Here is a 15,411-nt window from a genome sequence, read left to right on the forward strand (position 1 = left end):
CGACACAATGATCTCTGTTCGTTTCTAAGGCAAACCATTCCATATAACGGTAATCCAAGTCTATGCCCTGACCAGTAATGCTGAAGAACCTGAACTTGAACAGTTCTATGAAGATTTACAAGACCTTTTAGAACTAACACCCAAAAGAGATGTCCTTTATTTATAGGGGACTGGAATGTAAAAGTAGGAAGTCAAGAAACACCTGGAGTAACAGGCAAACTCAGCCTTGGAATACAGAATGAAGGAGGGCAAAGGCTAATAGAGTTCTGCCAAGAGAATGCACTGGTTATAGCAAACACCCTCTTCAAAAACACAAGAGAAGACTTTACACATGGACACCACCAGGTGGTCAACACTGAAATCAGATTAATTATATTCTTTGCAGCCTAAGATGGGGAAGCTCTATACAGTCAGCCAAAACAAGACCGGGAGCTGACTGTGGCTCAGATCATGAACTCCTTATTGCCAAATTCAGACTGAAATTGAAGAAAGTGGGGAAAACCACTAGACCATTCAGGAGTGACCTAAATTAAATCCCTTATGACTATACAGTGGAAGTGAGAAATAGATTTAAAAGACTAGATCTGAGAGACAGAGTGCCTGATGAACTATGGACAGAGGTTTGTGACATTGTACAGGAGACAGGAATCAAGATCATCTGCAAGAAAAAGAAATGCAAAAAAGCAAAATGGCTGTCTGAGGAGGCCTTACAAATAGTGTGAAAAGAAGGGAAGCGAACAGCAAAGGAGGAAAGGAAAGATATACCCATTTGAGTGTGGACTTCCAAAGAATAGCAAGGAGAGATAAGAAAGCCTTCCTCAGTGATCAATGCAAAGAAATAGAGGAAAACAATAGAATGGGAAAGACTAGAGAACTCTTCAAGAAAATTAGAGATACCAAGGGAACATTTCATGCAAAATGGGCTCAATAAAAGACAGAAATTATAGGGACGTAACAGAAGCAGAAGATATTAAGAAGAGGTGGCAAAAATACACAGAAGAACTGTACAAGAAAGATCTTCATGACCCAAATAATCAAGATGGTGTGATCACTCACCTAGAGCCAGACATCCTGGAATGTGAAGTCAAGTGGGCCTTAGAAAGCGTCAGTATGAAAAAATCTAGTGGAGGTGCTCGAATTCCACTTGAGCTATTTCAAATCCTAAAAGATGATGCTGTGAAAGCGCTGCACTGAATACACCAGCAAATTTGGAAAACTCAGCAGTGGCCACAGGACTGGAAAAGGTAAATTTTCATTCCAATCCCAAAGAAAGGCAATGCCAAAGAATGCTCAAACTACCGCACAATTGTACTCATCTCACACACTAGTAAAGTAATGCTTTAAATTCTCCAAGCCAGGCCTCAGCAATACATGAACTGTGAACTTCCATACGTTCAAGCTGGTTTTAGGACAGGCAGAGGAAACAGAGGTCAAATTGCCAACATCCACTGGATCATTGAAAAAGCAAGAGAGTTCCAGAAAAACATCTATTTCTGATTTATTCACTATGCCAAAGCCTTTGACTGTGCGGATCACAATAAACTGTGGAAAATTCTGAAAGAGATGGGCATACCAGACCAGCTGACCTGCCTCTTGAGAAACCTGTATGCAGGTCAGGAAGCAACAGTTAGAACTGGACATGGAACAACAGACTGTTTCCAAATAGGAAAATGAAGGTGTCAAGGCTGTATATTGCCAGCCTGCTTATTTAACTTATGTGCAGAGTACATCATGAGAAACGCTGGGCTGGAGGAAACACAAGCTGGAATCAAGATTGCCAGGAGAAATCTCAATAACCTCAGATATGCAGATGACACCACCCTTATAGCAGAAAGTGAAGAAGAACAAAAGAGCATCTTGATGAAATTGAAAGAGGAGAATGAAAAAGTTGAATTCAAGCTCAACATTCAGAAAACTAAGATCATGGCATTTGGTCCCATCGCATCATGGCAAATAGATGGGGAAACAGTGGAAAGAGTGGCTGATTTTATTTTGGGGGGCTCCAAAATCACTGCAGATGGTGATTGCAGCCATGTAACTAAAAGACATTGACTCCTTGGAAGGAAAGTTATGACCAACATAGACAGCATATTGAAAAGCAGACACATTACTTTGTCAACAAAGGTCCATCTAGTCAAGGCTATGGTTTTTCCAGTAGTCATGTATGGATGTGAGAGTTGGACTATAAATAAAGCTGAGCACTGAATAATAGATGCTTTTGAACTGTGGTGTTGGGGAAGACTCTTGAGAGTCCTTGGACTGTAAGGAGATCCAACCAGTCCATCCTAAAGGAAATCAGTCCTGAATATTCATTGGAAGGACAGATGCTGAAGCTGAAACTCGAATATTTTGGCCACCTGATGCGAAGAGCTGACTCATTTTAAAAGACCTTGATGCTGGGAAAGATGGAGGGCAGGAGGAGAAGGGGATGACAGAGGATGAGATGGTTGGATGGCATCACCGACTCAATGGACATGGGTTTGGGTGAACTCCGGGAGTTAGTGATGGACAGAGAGGCCTGGCGTGCTGCGGTTCATGGGGTCTCAAAGAGTTGGACACAACTGAGCGACTGAACTGAACTGAACAGCTTAAAACGATATTATCTCATACTGCTGCTGAAAGTTGGGAATCCAGGAGTAATTGTGCTGAGTGTTCTGGCTCAGGGTTTCATGAGATTGCCGTCATCTGAAGCCTTGACATGGGCTGGCGGATTTCCTTCCAAGACGGCTTACTCACATAGCTGTTGAAACCAGTGTCCTTGCTGGCTGTTGGGAGAAAGCCTCGGTTCTTTCACGCGGGCCTCTCCACTGGGCTCCCTGAGTGTTAAGATACGACTGAGCTGGCTTCTAGCGTGCGTGACCCAAGAGGCTGAGCAAGGAGGCTGCGGTGCCTCTGATGACCTAGTCTCAGACACTTCATGTTCATCGCTACAGCATCCTAACATTGGGAGTGAGCCGCTGAGTCCAGCCCACATGTGAAGGGGAGCATAAGGTCCGCCCTTGAAGGAAAGGATTTGTGGACATAATTTCAAACCACGTGGTACACACATGACCACAAGTTGTTTACATACTTCTCTCTCCAAAATGCATTTTCCTGCCAATGCTTTCAAAGATTTTATCCATTAGAACATTAACTTGAAGTTCAGGACCTCGACCTTTGCCTGGAGAAGGAAATGGCAATCCATTCCAGTATTCTTGCCTGAGAAATCCCATGGACGGAGAAGTCTGGCAGGCTACAGTCCATAGGGTCACAAAGAGTCAGACACAACTGAACGACTAACACTAGCTTCCTAACTAAATATATAATTTCAAGGAACCTGCTCAGTTTTGCTTGATTCTCTACCGCTGTAGCATTTTCTATTTTGCTTTTCTCTGGGCTTCCCTGGTAGTTGTTTTTCTCTATGTTAATATTTATTATTTTCTTCCTTCTGTTAGCTTTGGATTTAGTTTGTTCTATTTTTCTAATCAGTAACTCTCCTGTCTCTACATGCTGAGTCCTCTGAGCACATGAGAAGGTTTTCTTGGCACTTCTCCATGGGCTTACATCACTGGGCATTTGTAAGTACCTCGACCCATACACAGACCACAGTGATAATTGGCCTCATCCTCAGACTGGGCTCCTGTGATGGTGAGGAGAGCTTTGTTCCCAGAGATGGAGCCAGAAGCAACCGGGGACCCCAGAGGGGGGCTGCTGGGCTGTGGATAAGCACTTGGGGAGCCTGGCCTGGAGGCTACTGGTTCCAGCTGGGTGGGAGAGGCGACTGAACCAGAGCTGAGGCCACAGGTGAGGATGACCGTCCCTCCTGGAGACACTGAGAGTGACGGCTCCTAGACCTAGCGCAATCTGAGCATCCATCCCTAAAAGCGACAGGAGAGAGACAGGGGTTGTTATGGAGACAAGGACTCTGAGACCCTGCGTGGAGGTGCCCCAAAGATGCAGAGTCCCGGCCCCTGACCTGAGCCATAAGTGAGGAGCCTGAGCAGAAGCACCATCCAGGCCATGATGGGGTCCCTCCCAGGTGGCGGCTCCTCAGCCCCCTGAGGTGAAGGTGGGGTCCTGGGCCTTTTCATGCCTCTCATCCCTTGCAAATCACTTCCTCCTGTCCCTGCCCAGATCACCTGATGTCCCCTGAGGGGTGCTTCTTGAAGGAGGCAAATGCTGGACCTCACCCAGAGTGGGGACAGCATGTGGAGGAGATCCTGAGTGATGGGGTGACAGCCTTCCCCTAATCAGACCCCTACCCCCACATCCCTCGTTTCTCAAACCTGAATCCTTCCCTGCAGATGTGAAGCTGAGTGATAATTGGAGGTGCTCCCCCTCCTGCCCCAGCGATCCTGTTCACCCCAACACCACGCTCCCCCCATGACTCTAAACCTCTCTTCCCTCCCCAGTGGAATCACTTCCTGCTCCTTGTGAGGAGGGTCCTGCTTCCTCCAGCAGGAAACCCAACAGGAAACCAGAGAGTCATATTTGCTCTGTGAAGGGACAGGGGTCTCCCCACCACACGGGCTGTGAAACCCCTGCCAGGCACCATCCAGTGCATCAGGGCTGGGGGAGTCAACACTCACACCTGCCCCAGGCGTGGGGAGATAGCTATCCTGTGGTCAGAGAAATCATCAACAAACCAACCATCAATATACCTGCAGATTTTTAGAAGAAAGTTAATAATGCAATCATTACATTGAGATTCTTCCAAAATGTCAGATGAAAATAAGAGAAAAACACATGACTCAAAATCAGAAATTAAAATGACACCGTGTCTAAACAAGCTGGTGTGTACATCATGGAGTGTTCCAAATTCCCTTTCTTCTAAATGGTCTTACATGGAGCAGAAGGACAGTGATGGGCAGGTGAGGGGGTTTAGGATGAACACTTGTGCAGTAAGTTGTGAAGATGGCCACAACATTCTTGTTACCCCCGTGTGAAATGACATATAATTTCATATCCATCTCAGAGCTGCTGCTACGGTGTCTGCTTCACACAGTGTGCTGGTCATTGTGTTCTTTTCTCTTCCTCTGTGTCTGAGGCCTTCCTCTTTGTCTGACTCACATCAGACAGAGATCCACGTGAGTTGATTTGGAGCCTATTAAGCAAACTTCATCAGGCACTCTGTCTATCAGATCTAGTCCCTTAAATCTATTTCTCACTTCCACTGTATAGTCATAAGAGATTTGATTAGGTCATACCTGAATGGTCTAGTGGTTTTCCCTACTTTCTTCAATTTCAGTCTGTATTTGGCAATAAGGAGTTCATGGTCTGAGCCGTAGTCAGCTCCCGGTCTTATTTTAGCTGACTGTATAGAGCATCTCCATCTTTGGCCTCAAGGAATATAATCAATCTGATTTCCGTGTTGACCATCTGGTGATGTCCATGTGTAAAATCTTCTCTTGTGTTGTTGGAAGAGGGTGTTTGCTATGACCAGTGCGTTCTCTTGGCAAAACGCTATTAGCCTTTGCCCTGCTTCATTCCATACTCCAAGGCTGAATTTGCCTGTTATTCCAGGTGTTTCTTGACTTCCTACTTTTGCATGCCCTTCCCCTATAATGAAAACGACATCTTTTTTGGGTGTTAGTTCTAAAAGGTCTTATAGGTCTTCAAAGAACCATTCAACTTCAGCTTCTTCAGCATTACTGGTTGAGGCATAAGCTTGGATTACCATGATATTGAATGGTTTGCCTTGGAAATGAACAGAGATCGTTTTGTCATTTTTGAGATTGCAATCAAGTACTGCATTTCAGACTCTTTTGTTGACCATGATGGCTACTCCATTTCTTCTAAGGGATTCCTGCCCACAGTAGAAGGTATAATGGTCATCTGAGTTAAATTCACCCATTCCGATCCATTTTAGTTCGCTGATTCCTAGAATGTCGACAGTCACTCTTGCCATCTCCTCTTTGACCACTTTGAATTTGCCTTGATTCATGGACCTAACATTCAAGGTTCCTATGCAATATTGCTCTTTACAGCATTGGACCTTGCTTCTATCACCAGTCACATCCACCACTGGGTATTGTTTTTGCTTTGCCTCCATCCCTTCATTCTTTCTGGAGTTATTTGTCCACTGATCTCCAGTAGCATATTGGGCACCTACCGACCTGGGGAGTTCATCTTTCAGTGTCCTATCATTTTGCCTGTTCATACTGTCCATGGGGTTCTCAAGGCAAGAATACTGCAAGTTCATGACATTGTACAGGAGACAGAGATCAATACCTTCCTTAAGAAAAGAAATGCAAACAGCCAAAAGGGTTGTCTGAGGAGGCCTTACAAATAGCTGTGAAAAGAAGAGAAGTGAAAAGCAAAGGAGAAAAGGAGAGATATTCCCGTTTGAATGCAGAGTTCCAAAGAATAGCAAGGAGACATAAGAAAGCCTTCCTCAGTGATCAATGCAAAGAAAGAGGAAAACAACAGAATGGGAAAGATTAGAGACCTCTTCAAGAAAATTAGAGATACCAAGGGGAACATTTCATGCAAAGATGGGTTCGATAAAGGACAGAAATGGTATGGACCTAACAGAAGCAGAGGATATTAAGAAGAGGTGGCAAGAATACACAGAAGAACTCTACAAAAAAGATGTTCACAACCCAGCTAATCACGACGGTGTGATCACTCACCTAGAGCCAGACATCCTGGAATGTGAAGTCAAGTGGGCCTTAGAAAGCATCACTGTGAACAAAGCTAGAGGAGGTGGTAGAATTCCACTTGAACTATTTCAAATCCTGAAAGATGATGCAGTGAAAGCGCTGCACTCAATATGTCAGCAAATTTGGAAAACTCAGCAGTGTCCACAGGACTGGAAAAGGTCAATTTTCACTCCAGTCCCAAAGAAAGGCAATGCCAAAGAATGTTCAAACGACCGCACAATTGTACTCATCTCACATGCTAGTGAAGTAATGCTCAAATTCTCCAAGCCAGGCCTCAGCAATTCGTGAACCATGAAGTTCCATACGTTCAAGCTGGTTTTAGAACAGGCAGAGGAACCAGAGATCAAATTGGCAACATCCACTAGATCATTGAAAAAGCAAAAGAGTTCCAGAAAAACATCTATTTCTGATTTATTCACTATGCCAAAGCCTTTGACTGTGTGGATCACAATAAACTGTGGAAAATTCTGAAAGAGATGGGCATACCAGACCACCTGAACTGCCTCTTGAGAAACCTGTATGCAGTTCAGGAAGCAACAGTTAGAACTGGACATGGAACAACAGACTGCTGCAAATAGGAAAAGGAGGGTGTCAAGGCTGTACATTGTCACTCTGCTTACCTAACTTATGTACAGAGTACATCATGAGAAACGCTCAGCTGGAGGAAGCACAAGCTGGAATCAAGATTGCCAGGAGAAATCTCAATAACCTCAGATATGCAGATGACACCACCCTTATGGCAGAAAGTGAAGAGGAACTAAAAAGCCTCTTGATGAGTGAAAGAGTTGAATGAAAAAGTTGGCTTAAAGCTCAACATTCAGAAAACTAAGATCATGGCATCTGGTCCCATCACTTCATGGCAAATAGGTGGGGAAACAGTGGAAACTGTGTCAGACTTTATTTTTGGAGCTCCAAAACCACTGCAGATGGTGATTGCAGCCATGAAATTAAAAGACACTGACTCCTTGGAAGGAAAGTTATGACCAACCTAGATAGCACATTAAAAAGCAGAGACATTACTTTGCCAACAAAGGTCAGTCTAGTCAAGTCGATGGCTTTTCCAGTGCTCATGTATGGATGTGAGATTTGGTCTGTGAAGAAAGCTGAGTGACGAACAACTGGTGCTTTTGAACTGTGGTGTTGGAAAAGACTCTTGAGAATCCCTTGGACTGCAAGGAGATCCAACCAGTCCTTCCTAAAGGAGATCAGTCCTGGGTGTTCATTGGAAGGACTGATGCTGAAGCTGAAACTGCAGTACTTTGGCCACCTCATGTGAGGAGTTGACTCATTGGAAAAGACCCTGATGCTGGGAGGGATTGGGGAAAGGAGGAGAAGGGGATGACAGAGGATGAGATGGCTGGATGGCATCTCCAACTCGATGGACATGAGTTTGAGTAAACTCTGGGAGTTGGTGATGGACAGGGAGGCCGGGCGTGCTGCGATTCATGGGGTGGCAGAGTCGGACACGACTGAGCAACTGAACTGAACTGAACTGAAGCAAAGTTACTCTGATAAAGTGGAAAATGTGCAATTTTGTATGCATTAAATTTGAAGATAAGGAAGATTTAATGCTTAAGAGAAAAGGGAGAATTAGAAGGATTGATTGCAGAGTGACTCGTCTCATGTATTTCGGGGTCACCTGAAATGTGAGTTTGCGTCTTCCAGGGTCTGGGGTCATTACCTTCCACCTTTACCTTGACCCACATAAAAAGGTGTAAGGCTCTCAGAGTATAACATGCCTCAGACCTCATACCCATTCTCCCCGGTTCTCTTTCAGTTTGACGTCTGTGGGGGTGGCTGTTCTTTCAGCTTTTCCCGTCAGATCCCCTCAGCCCACATGGCTATGGAATAGATTCCAGGGGGTGGGAATCTACACTCTAGGTCCAAGAGAACAGATATTTATCCAACTTCTTTCCAGAGACCCAGGGAGAGGAGATCTGCGGACCTTTGGGGATTAAACTGGGAAAAGTGAGCAAGTGAGGAGTGGCTGTGTAACCAGGAAGGGTTCGTTCTGACTCTACGCTGGATCTGTTTCTATGAATTTAACCCTTGTTTTTGTCATTTTTGTTATCATCGTCTTACACAGTGGCCTGCTTCAGAGAACCCTACTCCCTCTGCCTGAGACTTAAACTAAAGTGCCTTTGTGTAGCTCACAGGGAGATAGTCTGAGCCTGCCCCCCTGTGAATGCCTGTAAGAAAGGAAATACCATATCCCCCTGCCTGAGGCTTGCCATTCTAGGGAATAATTGCAAGAATGAAATGGTCTTTTTCACTTTGTTTCCTTACTTTCCCCCTTCTCTCATCCGTACAAGAACCTAGAATCCAGGCCCCAAGAAGATGGTTATTTTGAGGTGTCAGTCTGCCAACTTCTGTGTCAGCTGACTTTCTGAATAAAGTCGTATTTCTCTCCTCTCAGATTCGTTGGCCTCTCATGAGATGAGCAGACTGAGCTTGGACTTGGTAACAGCTGCGAACATGTAGATCAATCTAGCAGGACTGAGGTCACCTTCACAGTATGAGTTTGTTCCCCCCCACCACCCCGTGATCTCAGGGCTCCTTTCACTTATTTACATCTGTGTTAATTTCTCAACAATGTTTTCTTGTTTTCACTTCATAAGCCTCTCACCTACTGGGTTAATCATATTCCTAAGTATTTATTTTTTTGATACTATTATGAATTGAATTTTTAAAAGTACCCTTTTTGCTTCTTCATTTTTAGTAACTGGAAAACGATAGGTTTTGTAGCATTACTTCTCGTAACCCTGTGGGAGATCCTACCTAGAACAGGTATAGTGTCATGAAGAGTGCTGGTTTTCCTGTTTGTGGGGCAGGTGACAAGCAGTGGGCAGGTGGGAATGTGAGGTGGTGTCTGCAGCCCATGGGCAGTAAGATGACCACACAAAGGGTGATCTAGGACACGTGACCATCTAAGGAACTGAAATGGCCCCAGGTTGCATCTGACTTATGGGGGAAGGAAAGGCATGGAACACATCTTTTTTTTTTTTTTCATTTTAAGAAAAAAGTCATCAATGTATCAAGACCTTAATACGTGATATTGTAAAAGCACCAACTATTCTCATACTGGTGTCTGGTGACAATAATTTGTGGAAACTCCACAAATGAGGAGCAAAGTGAACTTAATCTCCATAACAATAATTCAACATCACGTGGCAAGAGTTAGACAAAGAAATTGAACAGGAAGAATCAATGGTGGGTCTTAGCAGTGAGGGCCATGAAGAGGCAGTTGTTCCAAAGACCCAAATGTAAGATGCACCTTACATGCTCCCGTGTTGGTGCAGCAGTAACCGAAGGAATCTCCCCAGTGAAGAAAAAGCACAGGCGTTCATGTTGAGGGCCGATGAGAGAGTTCAAAGCTCTAGAAACTCCTGGGAATGGACAGATGCCCCAGTGATGGAGATTAAAGGCTCCCGAGTCAGAGTTCAGATCCGAGATGACTTCAGCCAGACCCCAACCTCAGCCCCTGAATTCAGGGCTAAGAGACGCTATGTCCGTAGTGATGGGGACATAAACTTTCTGTTTCCTTTGAGACCTTCTCCTGGGAATGGGCTGCTGGAGGGCCTTCAAGGACAGAGGGGACAGGAGGAGGCTCCATGCCCAGGCAGACCCCTGGATGAGCTGGAGTCGGGGACACAGTAGCAGCAGCAGGTCCAGCCAGATGCCGAGCAGGAAGCTGCTGGGTGGCCCCACCTCCCCCAGATGGAAGGGAGTCCGTACCATTTCTAGTCTAGTTCCCACAGGCCTGGAGCTCTGGGTGAGCCTGAGAGGTTGTCAGAGGGAGGGCAGGAGCAGCAGCCTGGCATCAGCTCAGCCCAGTGATGGCCAAGGAGCCAGAACTCCAGATTTGAGACCTGGGAAATGAGCAGAGACCCCCAAGATCTGAAATGGAGCAGGGACCCCCTGCGTCCACTACTAGCATCAGAGTGGAGAGCTCTTCGGACCAGGACCCATACTGGACGCTCTGATGAGTCCAGAATCAGACAGAACTGTACTGTGTCTCTCTGGTTCTGACCTGACCCATCATAGACTCTGACCCCAGGGCACCTGCTCCTGGCACCAGGGATTTCTGCTCAAGTTGAGAAAATCAGACAATGACTTGTTGCAAAGAAAATCAGAAGAAGCGGTGAATTAAGAAAGATGTGAACAGATTTTTCTGGACCAAGTTCCCTGGTGTGATTCTGAATCCAGTCTCAGGTCAAAGAGACAAATGAAGCAGCTGCCTTTGCAGAGGATGTTTCTGCCCCCAGAGCCCAGACTCTGCGAGGACAGGAGGTTTTTGTATCACTTCCTGCCTGGCATGGAACACTGTGCCATCATTGCTGCTAGTGTCATAAGATGCAGAGTAATAATCAGCCTCGTCCTCAGCCTGCAGCGAAGTGATGGTCAGGGTGCCTGTGTTGCCAGACTTGGTGCCAGAGAATGGGTCGGGGACCCCCGCGGGTCGTTTGTTACTATCATAGATCAGGGTTTTCGGGGCTGATCCTGGGAGGTGTTGGTACCAGCTCACACCCAATAGCCCAATGTTGCTGCTGCTTCCGGTGCAGGAGATGGTGACCCTCTGGCCCGGGGACGCGGACACGGAGGGCGGCTGGGTCAGCACAGCCTGGGCTCAGGATCCTGGAAGGGGGAGAGACAGAGATGGTGACTCTGGGGTCCAGACACGAGAGCAGGGAGCAGGGCCCGTGTGGCTTCCCAGAACCCTTCCCCTGTCCCCCCATCCAGTCACCTGTGCAGAGAGCGACCAGGGTGAGGAGCTGAGTGGACCAGGCCATGGTGGACATGGTCAGGGCGTCCTGCCTTCTGTGGCCCCACAGCTGAGCCGAGCGTCCCCACACCGCTCCTTCCCCTCTTCATCCTCTGAGAGGGGGAGGGGCCTTTCATGCAAATGACCCCCACCCCCAGCTCTCTGACCCCTCCCTGGGCCCTGGTTCATGTCCTTCTGCTGGAGAGTGGCAAGGGTGTAGGCAGGGGCGGGACTGCGGGGGCCCAGGGGTCGAAGGTCCCAGCTGGCAGCCCAACCACTCAGGGCTCTGAGCTGTGACCTCCAACCCCTGGCCTCCTCCAGCACAGGGTCATGAGCCAGGGCTGATCCCACCTCTCACCCCCACAGACCCACAGGAATGGCCGCCACGCGCCCCCTGGTGGCCAGGCCCGGACACACATCCCATGACCTAGAGATGAGAACCTCAGAACAGCTCCTGCCCCTGCTCCGCGCACCGTCCAATCCTTAAGGCCGCGTCAGGCGCCCCTTCTGTGTGCTCCATGACCTCATGGCCGTCTGGGGCTCACCTCAAGACTCCCCTCAGACCCTCAGGGCAGTCTGTCCACAGCACCCTTGGCTGCTCAGAGGTCAGGATGCAGGGAGTGTCTGTGACACAAAGTCCTTTAAATCATGATCCAGTCAGGTCGTCCGTGACCACCCCATGGATGTAGCTACCTGGCTGTGCAGGCCGTCGGATTCTTTCCTCTTTTATTAGAAATGAATCAGTGTGTCTTACACACATGCGCACACACACACACACACACACACAATATTCAAGGCCCTTTTCCAGGGGTCTGTAGGCGTTTTGTTCATAAATATACTCCCTAACCCAACTATACTATTTTGCTGGCCTCCTCTTTCCCATATGAGTTGTATAAAATATATCCTAGCTTTCCCTCTGTATCTGCTTGGAGTCAGAAGCTGTCTTCATGAGTCAGGCTTACTCTCCCGGTCTTCCCCTCCCGTCCTAGGACAGGAGCTCACAATCGTCAAGGAAACTGAGTGGCTGCATCTGGAGCCAGAGGAACACTGGTGGGTCTGAGGGCCGGGGACCAGCAGACATCAGGGGGTGGGTTTTCCACGGGACCTGTTGGTGCACAGACGCATCACATCCCCAGCTCTGCTGCCCTTTCAGGACAAGTGGACCTGAGGACTAAACCTGCCGCTGGCCCGGCTGAGGTGGCACAGACTGCGCTCAGGACCCTGGCGGGGGCCAGGGGGCACGTCACTGCCGCGGAGCCTGACACGAGGGGACGACGGGAACCCTGCGCGGTGTGGGAACCGGCGTCCCTCCTGGTGACGTCTGGAGGCCCCGCCTGTCACCCCTGCTCTGACCCGCCACCTTCTCAAGAGATAACTCGCAGGAGGCAGCGCTGTCAGTGATGAGGTGCTCGTGCAATCTGGCTGCTCACTGCTGACATTTCTACTCAGCATGTCTTGAAGACAACACTTCACCACTCGTTTGAATTTTCTTAATGTTTCTCGGTAAATGTTTATTGTTTTCCTACTGATATGGTCAAAGTACATATTATCTTTTATTCGGCTGGGACCAGAATATCTCACACTTTGAACTACTGATAAAATTATATAATTTTAAAGTTACATATTATTTGTAATAATTGTGATCCTGAATGTTTTTGTAGTCATTCTAATGAATTGTCAGTATAATCTTGAGTCCTAAAGGTATTGATTCTTCATTTCAACCTATTTTCATTTTTAGTGTTGTTTCTAACATTGATTTGATCGAGTCATGAGGAAGCGAAGGTCCATCAGAAGATTCTCCCCCTGACATGCACGCCACTCTACGAAACACACAGGAACAAGGTGGCAGCATCCCGTTTCATGCAGGGCGTCTTCTCGCTCTTTCTGGGATGGCCAAGGCAGCTGTGGAGAAAATCTCTGTTTCTGTGTATTGGGGGGAGGTGATGGGTGGTCTTTAGATTTCCTATTCAGTGTTCATAGGTGTAAGTTCCATTTCTAAGCTTTGGAAATGCTGCCAGGAACCCACAAATCACACTGGCGCCCTCTTCTGTTTAGAAATGCTGAGTCCGAATTCTCATCAACAGGTTGCAGGTCACACAGGCGTTCCTGGGGGGTGAGGTGACCCCTGGTGCCCACTGCAGGTGAAGCTCAGGGAACCCCCAACAGCACCCACTTGGCCTCTGCACCCACACCCCACTGCCCTCACCCACCTGGTCTGGGCCACGTCCAGGACTTAAGCTGTTCTTCCAGCCTCACAGGGATTTCTCAGAAGAAAACAGTTTTCCTGGAGTTCAAGGGCTAAGTCCTGAGCCTCCCCTTCCTCAGACACATCAGGGCACCGGGGCCTAGAGGAGGACGGTTCCAGGGCTCTTTCATCCTCTATGTCTTTTCTCACAATTTCCATTCTTTTTGCCCCAACTTCCTACCTCATGCTTCGTGGCAAGTGAAGACTGTTTGCTGGGAGAATTTTGATCAACTTGGGAATAATTGTTGTATTTTTAAATACTTTTAGTAGCAAATAATAGCTTCACTATGTTGTGCTCTTTTCAATGTTTGTTGTCTTAGTGGCATTCAGGGCTTGGAGCTGAAAGGAGGAGTATTTATTATATTGGTGGGAGAATGAAATTTTATTTCCTGTTCCCTCAATTCCTTAAACACCAGAAATCACAGTGTTCTATCATCAAAGATTACTTTTAATTATAGTCTGATTGATACATATATGAAGGCCAAAATCCCAGTGATATAACACAACAATATATTTCCACCATTTAAAATGACATCCCATTTTGAACTGGCAATAGCAAAGAACTAGAAAGTAACTGATTTGGAAAATAATTTAAATCGATTATTCATTCTGCAATACCAAAGTATTGATCAAAATATATTTTAAGCATGTATCATGATAAAAAAAAGAATATATAGAAAAGCATTGTGTTAGAGAGTAGTAACATCCTGATTTTTCTAAACCTTTTGGACATATTGAGTTCAATACTACACTTCCACATAAAAAAATAAAACAAATAATTTAAAGCTACTTGGTAGGTGTTCCTTAAGTTTGCTTTTTTTTCTGGCTTACATCCCAGATATTGAGAAAGTGTGGACAATAATAACTGGGCAATAAATAATTTTTCTCCTCAGAAATTTTTTTTAGATATCTCTTACAATATATTGTAATTTTTAGTGCAAAGAGTTCCAGTTTTACTCAGATTTATCCTGAAGTGCTTTATATATATCATATTACAGATGCTGTTACTTTTATTTTTAAAAATCTAGGTCCAATGCTTGTCTACAGAATATAATGAATTTCTGCATGTTTGCTTTTATATCGCAAAACCCCAGGTGAAACACACAGAAGCATGTCTTAGTGACCACTTGACCCTGAGCTGAACCTGGCATGAATCCACCTCTTCCAATCCCTTCCACTGTCTCCACTGAGAGGTTTTTATCTCTGATTAAGAAAAGTTTCGACAATGCCAACGAATGTTCAAATAACTGCACAACTGCACTGATTTCACATGCCAGCAAAGCAATGCTCAAAAGTCTCCAAGATAGGCTTCAACAGTACAAAAGCTGAGAACTTCCAGATGTTCAAGCTGGATATAGAAAAGGCAGAGGAAGCAGAAATCAAATGGCAAACATCTGCTGGGTCATAGAAAAAGCAAGAGAGTTCCAGAAAAACTTCTCCTTCTGCTTCACTGACTTCCCTAAATCCTTTGACTGTGTGGATCACAACAAACTGTGGAAAATTCTGAAAGAGATGTGAATACCAGACAACCTTACCTGCCTGCTGAGAAACCTATATGCAGGTCGGGAAGCAAAAGTTAGAATGGGACATGGACAAAATGGGACATGGTACCAAACTGGGAAATGACTATGTCAAGGCTGTATATTGTCCCCTTGCTTATTTAACTTATGTGCAGAGTCCATCATGCAAAATGCCAAGCTGGATGTAGCACAAGCTGGAATCAAGATTGCAGGAGAAATATCAATAACCTGAGATGTGCAGAT

General features: G+C 46.2%; 1 pseudogene; it reads right to left on the reverse strand.

The window, feature by feature from the left end:
* Window positions 1-10,854: 10,854 nt before the first annotated feature.
* Window positions 10,855-11,470, reverse strand: LOC133057923 (immunoglobulin lambda variable 1-40-like; annotated as a pseudogene).
* Between the last annotated feature and the right edge of the window lie 3,941 nt (window positions 11,471-15,411).

The sequence above is a fragment of the Dama dama genome, chromosome 5, assembly GCF_033118175.1.
Source record: "Dama dama isolate Ldn47 chromosome 5, ASM3311817v1, whole genome shotgun sequence".
Taxonomy (NCBI): Eukaryota; Metazoa; Chordata; class Mammalia; order Artiodactyla; family Cervidae; genus Dama; species Dama dama.